General features: G+C 46.4%; 1 long non-coding RNA gene across 1 annotated transcript; it reads right to left on the bottom strand.

Moving 5' to 3' along the window:
* Window positions 1-3,393: 3,393 nt before the first annotated feature.
* Window positions 3,394-20,630, bottom strand: LOC144595511 (uncharacterized). The gene is made up of 3 exons (XR_013547507.1): window positions 20,079-20,630; window positions 18,344-18,467; window positions 3,394-3,517 (listed from the first exon to the last, which is right to left on the bottom strand). It is a non-coding gene; the product is annotated as an uncharacterized LOC144595511 (long non-coding RNA).
* Between the last annotated feature and the right edge of the window lie 20 nt (window positions 20,631-20,650).

Below are 20,650 nucleotides of genomic sequence, written 5' to 3'. Positions count from 1 at the left end.
TGATTTGGCCTACTTTGGATACACAAGTAATGGTGTTTGCATATGTTTGTGTATATGTGCATGTTTATATATCTACTGCAAGGTTGCACTCAGTTACACTTACAAAAGTTAGAGCTATGACTTGTGAGACATGCAAATGTTTGGAGGTATTGCTCCTCCATCCCTTGTGATGCACTCCTGGCAATTATTTCTCAGGTGCCTGCCTACCAGTGCCATTTAATTTCATTGGGGAGGCCACCTCACAGCAGTGGTTTGAAGAGATTCCTCCTTCCCTTGATCTCTTCAATAAAGAAGCAGTCAGTATCTGTAAATATGGGACCCTGCTACTTGCCAAGCTGCGGTACCGCCATTGTAGAAGAATAATTCAGAACCACTTCCTGCAGAGAGTCATCGAGATTTACAACATGGAAACATGCCCCTCGCCCCAATTCATCCATGCTCACCAAGGTGTTTCCCTGAGCATTTGTCTGCATTTGGCCCATATCTCTAAACATTTTTATACATATACCTAATTGTCTTTTAAATACTGTATTTGTACCCACCTCTAGTTTCCTCTGGCAATTTATTCCATATACACGCCATCCTCTTTTATGAAAATCTTGCCCCTTGGGTTTCTTTGAAATCCTTCCCCTCTCACTTTAAACCTCTGAACTCTAGTTGGGGTGGCATAGTGGCGCAATGGCAGAGCTGCTGTTTCACAGCACCAGAGACCTGGGTTCAATCCTGACCTTGGGTGATGTCTGTGTAGAGTTTGTATATTCTCCCTGTGACTGCATGGGTTTTCTCTGGGTGCTCTGGTTTCCTCCCACATCCCAAAAATGTGCGGGTTTGCAGGTTAATTGGCTTCTGTAAAGATTGTCCCTAGTGTGTAGGATAGAACTAGTGTGTATGGATGATCATTGATCAGCATGGGCTCAGTGGCCAGAGGGACTGTTTCTGTGCTGTATCTCTTAAACTAAAACTAGAAAACTAAAACTAGTTTTAGACTCCCCTATCCAAGGAAACGACTGTTACCATTCACCATATCTATACTCCTTATAATTTCAGAAACTTTGACATGATCATTCCTCAACCTCTGAAACTCTTGGAAAAACATTCCAGCCTATCCAAACTCTGCTCATAACTCAAACCATCCAGTCCCTGACACATCCTCATGAGTCTTCTCCTTATCCATTAAAACTTAAAGACATCCTTCCTGTAGCAAGGCAACTAACTATAATGGCTCACACTATTCCAACCTGTACAATTGTAACATAACATCCGAACTCCAGTGCTCAGTGCCTGATCAATGAAAGCTAGGGTGCCATATGCCTTCTTCTCTACCTCCAAGGAAATATGGCCCTCTATCCTTTGGCCTTTCTGATCTACTACAGACAACATCTACAGCACCTTAACCACCAACGCACCTGCTCCCCCTCAAAACACCTGCCCCCCCCCCTTATCCTGTCAACCCCTGCCTCAGTTCTCCCCAGTCTCCACCACCGACCTCTCTGACCTCTTCACAGGAATAAAAACTGCCACCTGCTCTCTGGACCCCATCCCCTCCAGCTTTGTCAAGGCCTGCCTTCCTGCTCTCTCTCCACTTATCACTGCAACAATAAACTCCTCCCTGTCCACTGGCATCGTCCCGCCATCCCTCAAAATCGCTGCTGTCACCCCCATTCTGAAAAAACCTGGTCTCAACCCTGACACCCCAAACAACTTCAGACCAATCTCCAACCTACCCTTTCTGTCCAAAGTTTTGGAACGTGCTGTAGCTTCCCAACTCAAATACCACCTCTCTACCAATAACCTGTATGAAACTTTCCAATCCGGATTCCGCTCCAACCACTGTACTGAAACTGCGCTCCTCAAAATCACAAACGACCTTTTCCTCTCCTCCGACGCTGGCAACCTCAACATCCTCATCCTACTTGACCTCAGCGCCGCCTTTGACACCATAAATCACTCCATTCTCCTCACCCGACTTGAAACCTCCTTTAACATCACCGGCACAGCCCTATCCTGGTTCAAATCTTACCTCTCTGACAGGCACCAGTTCATCTCCATTAACAACTGTAAATCCCCCACCGCTCCCCTCCCCCAAGGTGTCCCCCAAGGCTCAATCCTTGGCCCCCTCCTCTTCATCCTCTACCTGTTCCCCCTTGGTCAATTAATCCGCCGTCATGGTCTCAACTTCCACTGCTTCGCCGATGATATCCAGCTCCTCATCTCCACCAAGTCAATCTCCACCACCACACACTCTACACTGACAAACTGCATCACTGAAATAAAATCTTGGCTTCAATCAAATTTCCTCAAACTCAACTGCAACAAATCTGAAATCATCATCATTGGTCCAAAAACGCTCACCAAATCCACCCAAAACTTCATCCTCAATATTGATGGTCTCCCAGTATCCACCTCCCCTCACATCCGGAATCTTGGAATCATCTTTGATCAAACCCTCTCCTTCGACAAACACATCAAACACATCACAAAGACAGCCTTCTTCCACCTCAAAAACATTGCCCGTCTCCGTCCATCCCTCTCCTCCACAGCTGCAGAAACCCTCATCCACGCCTTCATCACCTCCCGTCTGGACTACTGCAACAGCCTCCTCTATGGCGTACCCTCAAAAATCATCAGTAAACTTCAATACATTCAAAACTCCGCTGCCCGTCTACTCACCCACACCCCGATCCGTGACCATATCACCCCCGTCCTTTACAAACTCCACTGGCTCCCCATCCCCCAGAGAATCCAGTACAAAATCCTCCTCATGACCTACAAAGCCCTCCATAACCTGGCCCCATCCTACCTGACCGACCTCCTCCACAGGCACACTCCCACCTGCACCCTCCACTCTGCTGCTGCCAATCTCCTATCCCCCCACATCCGGACCAAACTCAGATTCTGGGGGGACAGGGCTTTCTCCATCGCTGCTCCCACCCTATGGAACTCACTACCCCAAACCGTCAGAGACTCCTCCACACTCACCACATTCAAAACATCACTGAAGTCTCACCTGTTCAGTACTGCCTTCAACCACTGAAGGTCACCTCACCTTCTGTCTCCTTTCTCTGTTCGTTTACTTATTTATCTATTTATTCACTTCCCTATGTTCTCTAAATCCCTGTAAAGCGTCTTTGAGTATATGAAAAGCACTATATAAATGTAATGCATTATTATTATTATTATTACTATACTCTTTGCGGCCCTACCATGCATTGTGCGTGCCCTGCCCCAGTTTAACTTATGAAAATCCAACACTTCATAATTGCAAGAGTAAAATTACATGTACTATTTGTTGGCCCACTTCCCCAGATCATCAGAATCTTGTTGTTAATTTTCAATAACCTTTATTGTTTACTATATCACCAATTTTGGCATAATTCACAAACATTAACAATGCCAACTATGTTCTCATCTACATACTAAAACTCTTGTTTGTTCGCTTGTTCCTGAACAACAGCCAAAACGGTACACGATAGTGCGACAAATTTAGGGCCGCCTTACTCATCGTCATCCCATGGTCCTATGGAAGAAGTTTCATTGAAATCGGTTATATTTTAAAAGTTATTCACATTTTAAAGTTTAAAAAACCGCGTATGCGCAGTTGGGGCTCCGTTGATTTGGTACTTACGTAAGATAGCCGCCGCATTCACGTGTGCGCAAAACAAATGCATCCGTGCCTGCGCAGTTGGGGCCCGTTAAGCAGGGGCCTGTCTCTTGGGGGCGGGAGAAACAGGCCTGGTGCAGGGGGAAGCAGCCGGAGCCTGGGCCTGGGCCTAGATGTGACTGGTAACTGCGAGGCTGAGGTGGGCCAAGGGGAAAGGCAGCAGCAGCAGTAGCGGCGGTGAGGCCGGGCATTGGTGAAGGTGGAGGCCGAGGTGGGTGGGGGGGGGCGAGGGAGGGAGGGGGAGAAGGAGGGTGGAGAGGAGAGGAGGAGTGGGGGAGGAGAGAGTGCTGCACCAATGCAGGAGTAGTTTGGGCCCAATGGGTCAATGAACAATAGACAATAGGTGCAGGAGGAGGCCATTCGGCCCTTCGAGCCAGCACCGCAATGTGATCATGGCTGATCATTCACAATCAGTACCCCATTCCTGCCTTCTCCCCATACCCCATGACTCCGCTATCTTTAAGAGCTCTATCTAGCTCTCTCTTGAAAACATCCAGAGAATTGGCCTCCACTGCCTTCCACAGAATTACAACTCTCTGTTCTAAATGGCCTACCCCTTATTCTTAAACTGTGGCCTCTGGTTCTGGACTCCCCCAAAATAGGGAACATGTTTCTTGCCTCTAATGTGTCCAATCCCTTAATAATCTTATACGTTTCAATAAGATCCCCTCTCATCCTTCTAAATTCCAGCGTATACAAGCGTAGTCGCTCCAGTCTTTCAACATACGACAGTCCCGCCATTCCGGGAATTAACCTAGTGAACCTACGCTGCACGCCCTCAATAGCAAGAATATCCTTCCTCAAATTTGGAGACCAAAACTGCACACAGTACTCCAGGTGCGGTCTCACTCGGGGCCTGTACAACTGCAGAAGGACCTCTTTGCTCCTATACTCAACTCCTCTTGTCATAAAGGCCAACATGCCATTAGCTTTCTTCACTGCCTGCTGTACCTGCATGCTAACTTTAAGTGACTGATGAACAAGGACACTCAGATCTCTCTGTACTTCCCCATTTCCTAACTTGACACCATTCAGATAATAATCTGCCTTCCTGTTCTTTCCACCAAAGTGGATAACCTCACATTTATCCACATTAAACTTCATCTGCCATGCATCTGCCCACTCACACAACCTGTCCAAGTCACCCTGCATCCTCATAGCATCCTCCTCACAGTTCACACTGCCATCCAGCTTTGTGTCATCCGCAAATTTGCTAATGTTACTTTTAATCCCTTCATCTAAGTCATTAATGTATATTGTAAATAGCTGCGGTCCCAGCACCGAGCCTTGCGGTACCCCACTATTCACTGCCTGCCATTCTGAAAGGGACCCTTTAATCCCTACTCTTTGTTTCCTGTCTGCCAACCAATTTTCTATCCATGTCAGTAACCGAACCCCAATACCATGTGCTCTAATCTTGCCCACTAATCTCCTATGTGAGACCTTATCAAATGCTTTCTGAAAGTCCAGGTACACTACATCCACTGGCTCTCCCTTGTCCATTTTCGTAATTACATCCTCAATAAATTCCAGAAGATTAGTCAAGCATGATTTCCCCATCGTAAATCCATGCTGACTCGTACCGATCCTGTTACCGCTATCCAAATGTTCCGCAATTACTTCTTTTATAATTGACTCCAGCATCTTCCCACCACTGATGTCAGGCTAACTGGCCTATAATTTCCCGTTTTCTCTCTCCCTCCTTTCTTAAAAAGTGCAATAACATTAGGCACCCTCCAATCCACAGGAACTGATCCTGAATCTATAGAACATTGGGAAATGATCACCAATGAGTCCACGATTTCTAGAGCCACTTCCTTAAGTAACCTGGGATGTCGACCATCAGGCCCTGGGGATTTATCAGCCTTCAGTCCCATCAGTCTACCCAACACCATTTCCTGCCTAATGTGAATTTACTTCAGTTCCTCCGTCACCCTAGGACTTCTGTCCACTAGTACATCTGGGAGATTGTTGGTGTCTTCCTTAGTGAAGACAGATCCAAAGTACCTGTTCAACCCGTTTGCCATTTCCTTGTTCCCCATAATAAATTCACCTGCTTCTGTCTTCAAGAGACCCTTATTTGTCTTAACTATTTTTTTCCTCTTCACGTACCTAAGGAAGCCTTTACTATCCTCCTTTATATTCTTGGCTCACTTACCTTCGTCCACTAGGTCCACTTCGTCCAGTCCTAAATAAGTCTGAAAAGGGCCCGATTCATTTGTCCATTCCCTGCACAGAAAGGTTTAGAGGGATATGACCCGGCCCTCTGAGTTCCTCCAGCACTTTAATTTTAGCTCAAGGTTCCAGCATCTGCAGTCTCTTGCAGCTATATTCTCATTCAAATTGTGAATGCAGATGGCAGTGAGCCCAGCATTGAATCCTGCCACATAATGCAGATTACACAAATCCAATCTGAATAACTTTGTTTGATTCTGCTGCTGCTTCAGTTTGTGTGATGCCAAAACCCTCATCCATTTACGTTTCTTCTGGGCTTAATGTTTTCAAAAAATACCTTGCACATACCACCCTCTGTAAATCTGTTATCAGAAGTTTTCCTGCCTATAGTAAGTCAGATTATGCTTCATTCACTCAATGAGTTAAATTTACATTGTTAATATTTTTACGACGTGCCTGGGATGTTAATAGTTTAATGATACAATACAAATGCTACGAACTGTTCTTGGTGTTGATATTGCTAAATATCAAAGTGGCACATACACTAGGTTTTTCTTGGTGGAAGCAAGAAGAAATAATAACGGAGGCAGATATTTAGCAGAGCTGGAAAAATAAAGTTCTCGGAATAAGAGCAGGGAACATGTTGCACTTACGGTTGAGCAGGATGAAGTTCATGCTTTGATTGTGATATGTTCCCAGAGGAATTGTGGCTAGTAGCATCTTAATTTAATTTTTTATGCTTGGTTTGCAATTAAATCAGATCTTTATGTTCAATCATCAGAGAGCATAGTAGTGGACTTTTATGTAATTCGGGAGGTGGAGTTATTCATTGGTTGCTCAGAAGGAGAAGTAGGTCTGATGATTTTTAAGTATGTTGCTGAACTGCTTTTTGCAATTCACGAAAATAAATAATCCAAAGATGGAATTCTGGGGTGATCTGAAGCTGTGATGTGAACAGAAATGTTAATAAACTTGAAAGGGTTGGCAAGGAACTGATTGTTGGCAATCATAGCATTATGCCATTTCAGTTTCCATTAAATGAAGTCAAATGCCATGCTTCTCAAATAGATGTCCACAGATTTAAACTTTTAGAGAGGTGTCAAGAATTTCCTCGGCACTTTTGTCCTCTATGTAACTTTGGCTAAAATTGAGCACAAGCCCTACTTGCATGCTTAAAAGTCTGAAGAATAATCCTGACCTAAAATGTTCTATATTCGACATCCCATATTCTCCAGAGATGCTGCCTGGCCCGCTGAGTTACTCCAGTACTTTGTTGTTGTGATATTGCAGGGACTACTTTGTTTGCCTGTGTAGTAACATGTATATAAGAGAATGAGTGGATTAGGTGGGCACTCTGGTTCCAGGTGGCCGTGGAATAAACAGCCTGGATTTAAGCTCCAGCATTATAACCTTTTTAAACACGTGTACTTGTGGTCCGTCCAGAGTCATAATAAAGGTATAACAGATATGTCCAAAGACCTACAGGTATGTAGGTTAATTGGCTGGGTAAATGTAAAAATTGTCCCTAGTGGGTGTAGGATAGTGTTAATGTGCGGGGATCGCTGGGCGGCACGGACTTGGTGGGCCGAAAAGGCCTGTTTCCGGCTGTTTATATATGATATGATATGATATGATACCGGACCACGAAGTACAACATGGTGGCAGCGGTTTGGTGATTAGCCTAGAAAGGTAAAGAAAAAACCCAAGCAAAATGGTTAACAAGTTAAAAAAAATTTTTTTTTAAATAGAGCCCTAAAGAAGATTAAAAGTTTCCAGCTCGGTAAGGGATGGTTGGATTGCAATTCGACAGGGCCATTATATGTAGGTATAGTTACCTGATCGGAGGTCAGCGCCAAGCTGCCGACGTGACGCTGCAAGCTGCTGAGGGAGGTGTGTGAAGGCCCACATCGCGCCCCAGCACCTATGCAGGCCCGCGTTCGGAAACCTGAGACTGCTTCTCGGAGAGACCCGGCACCCACGGAGGAGTTCGGCGACCGGAGGGACTGACCACCCACGGCGGCGTGACGACTGGTAAGGTCGAGAGACTGCGTACTCACCCAGGCGCGGCGACTGAAGAGTCGGGACGGCCCTGGGCCCGAGGCAACGGCAGCGCGTACCGACATTGAGCGGCAGCGGCCGGGAGCACCTGTGGGCAGGGCCAGCCGAGGTCCGATCGCACCGCGGTTACAGTTGCTGGGAGCTGCATAGTGCGAGCCCAGCAGTGCGAGCCCAGCGTTGCAAGACACATCATCGCGGTGGAGCAACAACCTTCACTCATCTAGAGCCTACACTACACTGATCTACACAGCAAGTCTGCTTCTTGAAGGGAAGATATGGACTAAAAATGAATAATTTGTGTAATTATCCGTGTAATATTCTGTGTGTATTACTAAAAGCTTAATGTTTTGCATTGGAAGCTCTGATATATATATGTACATATATGTGGATTGCATATAATTTATACATGTAAGTACCTGATAAGAAGTCAGCGCCGACGGGATACTGCAAGCAGCTGAGGGTGGTGAGTGAAGGCCCACATCGCGCCCCAGCCCTGTGCAGGTCCAAGTTCGGAAACTGGAGGGACTGGCCACACACGGAGGCGCGGTGACCGGAGAGACCGGCCACACACAGAGGCGCGGCGACCGGAGAGACCGGCCACGCACAGAGGCGCGGCGACCGGAGAGACCGGCCACGCACAGGGGCGCGGCGACCGGTAAGACCGAACGAGAGACTGAGCACTCACCAAGGCGCGACGCGGTGACCGGAGAGTCGGGATAGCCCTAGGCCTGAGGCAGTCGATAGCCGCCGCCAGTCTGGATGCGGCCGCCGCTTCACTAGGAGGAGGCTAGGCAGACCGGCCGGAGGGAGGGCGGATCATCCCGGTTCATGCCCGGGGAGATGAGTGACCACCCGGAGAGTGAGTGACCATCCGGAGATGAGTGACCACCCAGAGATGAGTGACCACCTGGAGATGAGTGACCACCCAGAGATGAGTGACCACCCGGAGATGAGTGACCACCCGGAGATGAGTGACCACCCAGAGATGAGTGACCACCAGCCAATGAGTGACCACCCGGAGATGAGTGACCACCATGAAGGCACAAAAAGCAATTGTGTTTTAGTTTTGTTTGTTAAATATATTTTTGCCCCAGAAAGGTAAAGAAAAAAAAGCAAACAAAAAAAAGTAGACAAAACAAAGATTTTATATAAGTCAAGGGGGATATTGTGATATTGCAGGGACTACTTTGTTGTATCACAAGGACTACTTTGTTTGCCTGTGTAGTAACATGTATATAAGAGAATGAGTGGATTAGGTGGGCACTCTGGTTCCAGGTGGCCGTGGAATAAACAGCCTGGATTTAAGCTGCAGCATTATAACCTTTTAAACTCGTGTACTTGTGGTCCGTCCAGGGTCATAACAAAGGTATAACAGATACCGGACCACGAAGTACAACATTTGTGTCTTTCGTTATAAACCAATATCTGCAGTTCCTTGTTTCTGCTCCAAAAAGTATAGTAACAATTTCTGGTCGAAGTTATATTTCCCTTCATTTTTTAATGTGGGTTAGCAGTTGCACAACAACTACAATGTGATCTTGACAGAGCAATGGCTAAGAGCTCCTAGATGATTGGTGATCTGATTCTACTCCACAAACTGAGCCCACAAACAGTATGTGCATGGACAAATACACACAACACAGGCACTTAACCTAAACACACATGGGCACTGACGTATGATTTGTTTTCTTCGAGTCCCAATTGCCAAGATTCACTGAGTACATTCTGAAGAATGTAGCTTAGATTAGGTCTTCTGCCCAGACATAGAAACATAGAAACATAGAAAATAGGTGCAGGAGTAGGCCATTCGGCCCTTCGAGCCTGCACCGCCATTCAATATGATCATGGCTGATCATCCAACTCAGTATCCCGTAACTGCCTTCTCTCCATACCCCCTGATCCCTTTAGCCCCAAGGGCCACATCTAACTCCCTCTTAAACATAGCCAATGAACTGGCCTCAACTACCTTCTGTGGCAGAGAATTCCACAGATTCACCACTCTCTGTGTGAAAAAAAACTTTCTCATCTCGGTCCTAAAAGACTTCCCCCCTTATCCTTAAACTGTGACCCCTTGTTCTGGACTTCATATTCGTATCCGTGCAGTGAAAAGTAAATGGGTGTACTGCTGCATATTTAAAAAACAAATTCTCTCTTTTCTTTGTGATACCATAAACTTCCAAAGCAGCACACATTTGGAGGCTGAAAGTTTGAGCAGTACGGTCATGCTGTTGATGAGAAATTATTTTCCACAACCACAATCTGATTTTCATTGGAAGGTTGCACATCATAATGCTTCACTAGTCCATTCAAAGAGAAGCATCATCCTGAATTAAATAGTACAATTAAGAGACGTATAAATCAATACTGCGTAGCGAGAGCGATCGGTTCAGCCCGAAATAAGGCTAGAAGCCAGGTTAGTTCAGTTGGGATGGCTTTATTAACACAAGCTGCCAGCACACATGTTCACTCTCCTCTCTCTCCACAACCCCTGGTGAGAAACACCGTGGACTGGGCATTGTCTAGACCTTGTCAGTCTCAGTGCCGAGGGTTCGGCCAAGGAGTGGCCTAACTCTCAGGAGTTGCCACAGGACCCCCCCCCCCCCCCACCCAGAACCGGAGGCACGAAACGAACAGGCAGACAAACGAGGTAGATGGACCTCGTACGCACATCCACTCTCTCAGGGGCCAGTGTAGGCACAGTCGGGAGCGGCCAGGACTGAGGACTCCCCCAACGACGAGGCTGGGCCACCTGCACGGGTTGACTGATGTCCAAATGGGCCGGCTTAAGGTGAGCCACCGACACAGTCTCACGTCGGCCTCCTATATCCAAAACGAACGTGGTAGGCCCAGTCTGCAGCACCCGGAAAGGGCCCTCCGATGAGGCGTCTGATAAGCATCACGATGAGCGTCACGACCCAGCGGCGTCCAATGAGTGTCACGACCCAGGAACACGTACGGACAGTCCTGGAGAGCAGATGGGATGTGGGGACGAATCACCCCATGGCAAGACGAAGGGACAGGAGAGAGCACGCCCACCTTCTCACGGAGGTGCTGCAGCATGGACGAGGGTGGCTCCTGTTGTCCGTAATCCCCACAAGGCCTCCAGCCTCCGGACACCTTGGGCACCATGTGCAATGGGGACGCCCATGGGCTGTCGGAGCGCTGGACAATCTCCGTGGCCTCCATCTGCTGGAACTCCTCCCTGGCGATACGGTGCTTGTCAGGGCGAAGTCTGCGCGCACGTGCGTGGAGCAGCGGTCCGGAGGTGAGGATACGGTGCACCACTCTGTGCTTGGGCTAGCTGACTGAAATTGGGGGTCAATATATCGGGAAAGTCCGACAATATCTGGGCAGAGACATTGTTCACGGAAGACACCGGGTAGCAGCGTGGTGCAGCCGATGCAGCTGGGCGTAAGGAGATCGACTCCATCGTTGCAGCATGAACCAGGCGCTGCCCCCTCACATCCACCCACAGGGATTGAGCCCGGAGGAAATCGGCGCCCAACAACGGCTGGAAGACGTCGGCAACTGTAAAGGTCCAGGTGAAATGACAGAGACCAAAAATAAGCCGGACCGTGCGAACCCCATACGTCTGGATGGGGCTGCCATTCACAGTGGTGAGCGATGGCCCCTGCTTATCTGAACGAGTATGGACTCCCGACGGGGGCAAAACGCTCACCTCCGCCCCGGTGTCAACGAGGAACCGGCGTCCCGAATGTCAGTCCCAAGCGTAGAGGTGGTGTATCTGGCCGGCTGCCACAGCGACTACTGGCGGCCGGCCCTGGCGTTTCCCGGGTACGAGCAGGGCTGGCGGCACTGTCGAACTGCGGAACCCCGGTGCTGGTGGTAGTAACACCAGCTCCCTCTACCGGCGAGGCCGGGACCAACTGGCTTGGGGCTGGTGCAGCCGAACCCCCGGTGAATGCAGGGGACAGTCACTGGGTCCTCCGGAAAGCTGCCGACACCCGATCGATAGACGCGCCGCCCTGCTGCGATGTCCCTGGCACTGCAGGCCCTCGATCCAGCATGCCCATCTCCCACCGATAGGTCAGCCACAGGTCATCGGCCCCAGAGAGGAGCAGGCGGATGTCGTCCGGCAACTGCTGCAGGATTGCGAACTCAAACAGAAGGCAGGGCTTGTGGCTGTCCATGAGGGTAAGCACCCCGCTCATGAGGGCCAACGGCTTCCGATCACCGAGCCCGCCTATGTTGAGGATCCACGCCGCTCGCTCCATGTGGCCGAGCCTGAAGCAGCGCTTTGAGGCCTTCATATTTAGCGGCCGCCGGGGGATCGCGCAGGTGTGGCCGTTTCCTGGTGAAGCGTGCTGACGATGTAGTAGAAACGGGTCTCGTCGACTGTGATCCCGCGGAATTGGAACTGGGCCTCAGCCTGCTGAAACCAAACATGCGGCTGGGAGGTTCAGAAGGTCGGTAGCTTCAGGGCGACCGCGTTCATCTGGGCCTGGTCGGCCAGAGTAGCGGGAAGCTGGTTGCCGTCTTGCATGTTGTGCTCCAAAATGACGAGTTTGGAGCATCAGGGTCACCAATGTAGTGAGAGCGATCGGTTCAGCCCGAAATAAGGCTAGACCCCAGGTTAGTTCAGTCGGGATGGCTTTATTAACACAACAAGCTGCCAGCACACATGTTCATTCTCCTCTCTCTCCCCAACCCTGGTGAGAAACACCGTGGACTGGGCAGTGCCCAGACCCTGTCAGTCTCAGTGCCGAGGGTTCGGCCAAGGAGTGGCCTAACTCTCAGGAGTCGCCACAACTGCCCATTTCAAATGATTACCCAAAGTCAAAATTACCCCCATCAACCAATTTACATCCTTGAATTTAGGGTATCTAAAACTGTTCACATAGAAAATTATTTTGCCAGTCACTTCGCAGCATGATTTTCTTCACTATTTTCCCAAATGGGTTCGAAAGCAAAGAACTGAAGAACAGCACAAGTCCAACCCAAGCAATTATTGCCCCATTATTTCTCTTGTTCATCAGTAAAGCAAGGAGGGGATTATCGATGGTGTTATCAAACAGCAATTACTTAGCAATAGCATACTCAGAGAAGCTCAACTCAGTTCCTGACCTTATTGCAGCCTTGGTCTAAAATTGACCAAAGAGCTGAATTCTAGAGGTGGTGAAAGTAACTGTCATTGACATCAATGCACCATTTGATCAAATACAACAGTGGAGTCAATGGGAAACAAGAGGAAAACTCTCCCCTGGTTGGATTCATAACTAGCACAAAGGAAGATGGTTATGGTGGTTGGAGATCAACTATCTGTTACAGGAGTCCTTCAGGAAAGTGTCCTAAGCTCAAGCATATTAAGCTGCTTCATCAATGACTTTCCTTTGTCATAAGTCAGAAGTATGGATCTTTGCTGATGATTCTATGAAGTCCAGCACCATTCTGACTCCACAGATAATATTAAAGTCCACATCCAAATACTGCAAGACTTGGAGAAAATCCAGACATAGGAATCACTCCGAGATTCAACGGCAGCGGGATCCTGTAGTAGCAATATTCTAGGTGTTACCACTGAGCAGAAACTCTCCTCCGGGTGCTCATTTCCTCCCACATCCCAAAGACGTGTCGGTTTTTTGGATTAATTGGCCTCTGTAAGATTGCTCCAGTGAGTGGATGTGAAAGTGGGATAACGTGGCACTAGTGTGGATGGGTGATCGATGATCAGCATGAACTTGGTGGGTCCAAGGGCCTGTTTCCATGTTGTATCTCTAAAACTAAAACTAATTCAGCAGGTTAGGCAGCATTTTTGGGGAACAAGGACAGGAAATGTTTTGGGTCAGGATCCTTCTTCAGACTGATGGTAGTAGGGGGGAGACAGCTTTCTCCCCCCTACAGTCTGAAGAAGGGTCCAAACCGAAACATTACCTATCTATGTTCTCCAGAGATGCTGTCTGACCCATTGAGTTTTTGCCTTTTAAATTATGTTATTATACCTGCCTCAACCACTTTCTCTGGCAACTCGTTTCATAGAGAGGTAACCACCCTGTGTGTGAAGAAATTACCTCTCAGATTTTATATACTTCTATAAGGTCACTCCTTAGTCTCTCACACTTCAAGAAATAAAGTCCTAGCATGTTCAACCTTTCCCTTTGATTCGGCCTCTCGAGTCCTGGCAACATCCTCGTAAATCTTCTTGGCATTTTTTTCAGCTTAATAATGTTTTTCCTACAGCAGGAAAACCAAAGCTGTACAAAGCATGATACTCCATGCGGCATAACAAACGTTTGTACAACTGCAACATAACGTTTCAACTTCTAGACTCAGTGACTTGATTGATTAAGGCCAACGTGCCAAATGTCATTACCCTGTCTACCTGTGACACCTCTTTCAGGGAAATAGATATTTGTACTCCAAGGTCCCTCTGTTTTATAACGCACCCCAGGCCCTACTGCTGACTGTGAAAGTCCTACCCTAGCTTGACTTCAGTAAATGCTATACGTCATACTTATCTGAATTGAACACCATTTTCCATTCCTCAGCCCACTTGCCTAGCTGATCATGATCATAGTAATCTATAACAGATAGGTGAGACATGATTTCCTACGCACAAATCTGTGCTGACTTTCTCTAATCAGTTCCTGTCCATCCAAATGGTGGAAGATCCTGTCCCTCCAGTAATTTACCCACCACCAATGTCAGTCTCACCTGTAGTTCAATGGCTTCTCCTTGCTGTCCTTCTTAAATAACGGTACAACATCAATCACACTATTGTCTTCCAGAAATTCGGCTGTGGTTAAAGATGATGAAAATATCTTTGTAAGGGCCTCCTTACTTTCTTCCCTAACTGCCCACATGTTCCGAGGATACACTTGATCATGCCATTGTAAATTGCCTTTTGCATGAAGAAGAGTCGGCGAATTGTGGGAATGTGAAGAGAATTAAATGGGTTAGGGAAGGATTTGTGTAAAAATAGCTGCTTAGTGATTGGTGTGGACTTGGTGAGCTGACGAACCTGTTTCTTGCTGCATGACTTTATGGTTTTGTTTGAATTTATCTGAACAAATTCTAACCCATTATTGTTGCGCTCCCAAAGAGTCCCAGGACCTGTTTAGATAAGAGTTAAAATAAGCACAAAGCTAAATATGAGCTATTCAGTGTTTATCGGAATTATGTGTAATTAAGGTCATGAGACAACATCAAATTTTGACATGTAGCATCCTAGTTCAACAAATTGCAAAAAAAAGACAGCGTTATAAGTGTATTTTTATAATTATTTTCTTGTGAATATACTTAGATAAGAATATTAAATTTGTGGTTGTTAAATAGGTGTAATGTGAAAACACCTTGTTGAGAAGACTTGAATTTTGGTTTTTACTTTCAATTCGAATTAACCGCATTTCAGTGGATTCATTTTACTGAATTTAGTTTGCATTAACAACTTAGTTACACAATGATAAAGCTTTTCAAATGTCTATATACAAATGTCAACAACATATCTTGTTTTCCATAACTGCTAGAAATCACAGTTTCGTCATAAGATCCCAATCAGTGAGGGTTGGGGGACAAATCATCCTCTACAATAACCCTCCACTGGTGCTCCAGAAGGATGCATTCTCAGCCCCCTTCTTTACTCCTTGTACACCCACGACTCTGCAGCCAAGTAAAAATCCACTTCAATTCACAAATTTGCAGAAGACACCACCATTGTAGGCCGGATTTCAATAATGATGAGACCGGATACAGGAAAGAGATTGAGAACCTCGTGACCTGGTGTGGGGACAACAACCTTTCACTCAAAGTCAGCAAGAAAAGGGAGATAGACACAAAATGCTGGAGTAACTCAACGGGTCAGGCAGCATCTCTGGAGCGAAGGAATGGGTGACGTTTCGGGTCGAGACCCTTCTTCAGACTGATGTCAGGGGAGGGGGCGGGACAAAGATAGGATGTAGTAGGAGACAGGAAGACTAGTGGGAGAACTGGGAAGGGGGAGGGGGAAGAGAGGGACAGAGGAACTATCTGAAGAAAAGGGAGATAGTTATTGACTTCAGGATGCAAAGCGGTACACATACCAAGGTTTGCATTGAACGCGCCGAAGTAGAGATGGTTGAAAGCTTCAAATTTCTAGAAGTAAATATCACCAACAACTTGTCCTGGACCACCCATATTGAAGCAATGGCCAAAAAAGCATACCACGCCTCTACTTCCGAAGAAGGCTTAGGAAGTTTGGCAATCCCCAATAACTCTCACAAACTTCTACAGATATGCCGTATTTTAACGGGATGCATCACAGCATGGTTTGGGAACAGCTCCATCCAAGACCGCAAGAAATTGCAGAGAATTCTACATGCAGAAAAGACCATCACAAAGACTCTATCCCCTACAGCCAATTCCTCCGTCTACACCGCATCTGTGCCCAGGATGAGGTGTTCCATACCAGGGCATTTGACATGTCCTCATTCTTTAGGAAACGGGGGTTCCCCTCTTCCATTATAGTTGAGGCTCTCACTAGGGTCTCCTCGATATCTTACAATTCCGCTCTTGCTCCCTCTCCCCGCATTAGTGCAAGGACAGAGCCCCCTTGTCCTCACCTTTCACCCTATTAGCCATTGCATACAACATATAATCCTCCAACATTTTTGCCACCTCCAACGAGATCCACTACTGGCCACATCTTCCCATCTCCATCCATTTCTGCTTTCCGCAGAGACCGTTCCCTTCAAACCCCCCTGAACAACTCGTCCCTTCCCACCCAAACCACTCCCTCCCCAGGTACTTTCCCCTGCAACCGCATGAAGTGGAACACCTGTCCCTATACCTACCCCCTCGACTCCATCCAAGGGCCCAAACAGTATTTCCAAGTGAGGCAGAGGTTCACCTGCACCTCCTCCAACCTCATCTACTGTAACCGCTGTTCCAGGTGTCAACTTCTCTACATCGGCGACACCAAGCGCAGGCTCGGCGACAGTTTCGCTGAACACCTCCGCCTTAACCTACTTGATCTCCCGGTGGCCCAGCACTTCAACTCCCCCTCCCATTCCCAATCTGACCTTTCTGTCCTGGGCCTCCTTCATTGTCAGAGTGAGGCCCAGCGCAAATTGGAGGAACAGCTCATATTTCGCTTGGGCAGTTTACACCCCAGATAGTCCCTGCTTTCCCTCTCTATCCCCTCCCCTTCCCAGTTATCTCACTAGTCTTCCTGTCTCTGACTACATTCTATCTTTGTCCCGCCCCCTCCCCTGACATCAGTCTGAAGAAGAGTCTCGATCTGAAACGTCACCCATTCCTTCTCTCCTGAGATGCTACCTGACCTGCTGAGTTACTCCAGCATTTTGTGTCTACCATCACACAAACCAACTTCCCTTCTGTTGACTCCTTTTACACCTCATGCTGCCTCGGCAAGCCCACCAGCATCATCAAGGATGAATCGCACCCTGCCCACTCCCTCTTCTCCCCTCTCCATGCAGGCAAAAGTTATAGAAGTGTGAAATTGCACACCTCCAGATTCAGGGACAGTTTCTTCCCAGCTGTTATCAGGCAACTGAACCATCCTACCAATAACTAGAGAGCAGTATTGAGCTACTGCCTAAATAATTGGTGACCATCAGATTATCTTTGATTGGACTTTACTGGACTTTGTCTTGCACTAAACGTTAATCACGTTATTCCCTTTATCATGTATCTGTACACTGTGGATGGGTCGATTGTAATCATGTATTGTCTTTCCGCTGAATGGTTACCACGCAACAAAAGCTTTTCACTGTACTTCGGTACACATGACAATAAACTAAACTCAAACTCATAATTCTTATTATTACTAATTACTACAAGGTCTTATTTAAATTTGGAGATATTTGGGTATAAATTCATGAATAAAAGAATCAGTAATGCCAAGTACTGATAGCTTACTGAAAATATGTATATACTATGATCCAAATAACATTTCTACTAAAAAAAGTCACAGACAATACCAATGTCTATTTGTATTGTTATACCAACATAATAAAGGGCTCAAAGGGGTTCAACAGGAGTATGATGAAACAAAGAGCAGATACAACTTGAGATTGTGCTGTAGAAAATGATATCAGAATAGATTGGAAATGGTGGTCACTCATTTTGAGAATCATCTTACATGCAAAAAGGCATTTTGAGAGAGTTTGGAACCAGTACAACCAGTAAAATGGATTGATTAAAAATGATGTGATGAAAAATCTTGAATGCACAACAAATCAGAAATCTTGTGGAGTTCGATGAGGTCGCAGACATTGGGAATTGGGCAAACTTAAAAAACACCAATGAAGATTTTAATATGGGTCATTGTAGACTGGCAGACAATCCGCCTGAGCTTAGTGTTAATTCTAAATGAACATAATGTGACAGATTACAAAATTCTTTCATTATTTACAAATAATTATATGGAGTACTGGTCTTTAACATGAAAAGAGACCTATTTTGAACATTTACCCCAGTGTTTTGCTTACTTACATGTCATTTTATTGTCTGTGTTAATATTCAATTCGTTAATTTGTACTATTATACACCTTTATTCCACCACCTTGGTTATTTTGAAGGCTTGGTGGTTTCCTTTAATTTCCAATCTTCGCATCATCTAAACAAAAATTCAAAAGCAATTATAAATTAATTTTGTAAATGTATAATTTATTTTATTTTGCTATTGTTTTCTTGTGGAACATCATTGAACAACCTTTGTAAATCTAGCTAACTAGCCTTAAGACCAATTTTGTTTCCTGTTTTGTTTAAGATTGCATTTTCTTTTGCTTCATATTCCCTGATTTGATATATGTTTAGTCATGAGTTCTTTGTGGTGACTTCTTGAAGGTCCAAATACTTTACATTTACTGCCTTACTTTCGCCAATTCTATAAATTTTCAGAGTCCAAGCATAAACTTGTATTTTGATAGATATGCTGACTAATATTCATATTTTCATTTTACAGACACTTTTTCCTATTGCATATTTAAGTAAATATTCATATTTCTTTTTGTCATTGTTCTCATATTAGGATGTTTCATTTTGATACTTATCAAGGAAAGCTCAAAGTCATTGCGATTCTTTGAATTTTTTTTTTAGATATGCAGTTATTAACTATTGGGATCAAAAATATGTTATGTTGATGTCAAACATGATAAACAGTCTATGTTATTGCATACTAACAGGCATCCAAAGGTGGCCTGTTATTAATACTACAACTAAGCGGATGGCATGGGAATTCAAATTCTACAAATTTAAATCATTCCAAACTGCTGAATTGTTTCTCAGTGTAATGATAAATAAATTCAAAATATAAAGAATTAATAATTTGGGCAACTGATTGACTTAAAGCATCTGCCTTAAAATGATTTTTGTTCATATCTTGAAACTTCATTTTGGTTAATTAATATATAAAATTTATAAACAGTCCTGTTGTAGGATACATGCTGCATACATGCAAATCATAACAATGTGCAAATTTCAATAAACCTTAGGATCTCGATGATCTTGGATTAATACTAATTCTGCGCTAATACAACCATTATATTCTCCGTGTTACATTTATGACTACATTCGTTTTATTGAAAAGTATGCTTTAGAATTACAATGTCTTCTTACTGAGTTGTGTCCTTCCTAAAGAACGGGGACTTGTAAATTTATGTTTGTTTGTATGGACGGTTTAAAAAAACCAAGTGAAATCTTAAGTTATGCCTTCGCTCTTACACGTGGTTCGTACTTCTGTGATTTAAATGAAAACAAAAAAAGCAGAAAATGAGCACAAGTGAATTGTTCCGAGTCAATCGAGCCCCAGCACTTTCTTTGATAACTGTAAATAGCTAAACCTCATTTATTAAGGAAAGTTTAAGGACTATTTCAAAGAAATAAAGTACATGTACAATCTGATTTAAAGCAAACTTAATTTGCAGCTGTTTGTGCTGCAATGTGGGTTGCTGCTTGCTTGCATGCACGCAGTTTTTTTCCAGGGTTGCTGTGGCAGCGGCTCTGATCGACACCCCGACGCATGCTAATGAGTCCGGGTGTAGTATATTTACGTTGGGTCGGGAACCGCCCTTCATTCACCCACATGGTGCTGCATTCGCGCCACTTTCGAGAAACTGCAGCAGTTCAACTGTCTGCGCTCTCGGTCCCTCGAGGAGGAGGTTTTTTTTCCTCCCCCCTCTCAAGAAAGGGGAGAAACGCACCGAGTTGAGTGTGAGCGGGGACTCACCGATGCGCTCGTCGATGGACGCACTTCCCCCGGCCGAGGGGGAGCCGCTGGTCGGTCGGGAGTGAAGCAGGAGGCCGCTGCTCCGATCGGCACCGTGTGTGAGTGACTCTGGGCCGGATGGCGGCGGGCGCTCTCTTGCCCTCTGCCGCCTACTATTGCGGGCTGTAGCTTCTCTGGGACCCTCGGTTTGCCGCTTCAGGCCCCGGCGCCCGGTTGCGGCCTGCTACCCGGGTTATGTGCGCGGGCGTTGGAAGCAGAGCCTTGTGGTGGTCGGCGCTGCCTCCTCCACCGAGGTGGCGCGGCGGCCGCCGCTCGCCCGAGTGCGGGGACAGCGTGTGGAGGGAGGGGAGGATTGTTTTATGCGCTCTGTTCGCTCCACCAGCCTTGCTGGGTCCAATCTCTTCCGGAGAGCGGGGGCCTAGTGGCGGCCCTCGGGTCGTCCCTAACAACCTCCTGAAACTAAAAAGTTGGTCAGAACAAAGCCACATGGTGGCCGGGCGGCGCGGTGCAAGTCTGCTGCCCGGCCTGGCCGCCGCCTCCTGCCGCGGCACCGCTTTCCCCGCCCCGCGCTC

The sequence above is a fragment of the Rhinoraja longicauda genome, chromosome 7, assembly GCF_053455715.1.
Source record: "Rhinoraja longicauda isolate Sanriku21f chromosome 7, sRhiLon1.1, whole genome shotgun sequence".
Classification (NCBI taxonomy): Eukaryota; Metazoa; Chordata; class Chondrichthyes; order Rajiformes; family Arhynchobatidae; genus Rhinoraja; species Rhinoraja longicauda.
The sequence above is the reverse complement of the archived record's forward strand: the minus strand, read 5'-3'. Positions and strand labels throughout refer to the sequence as shown.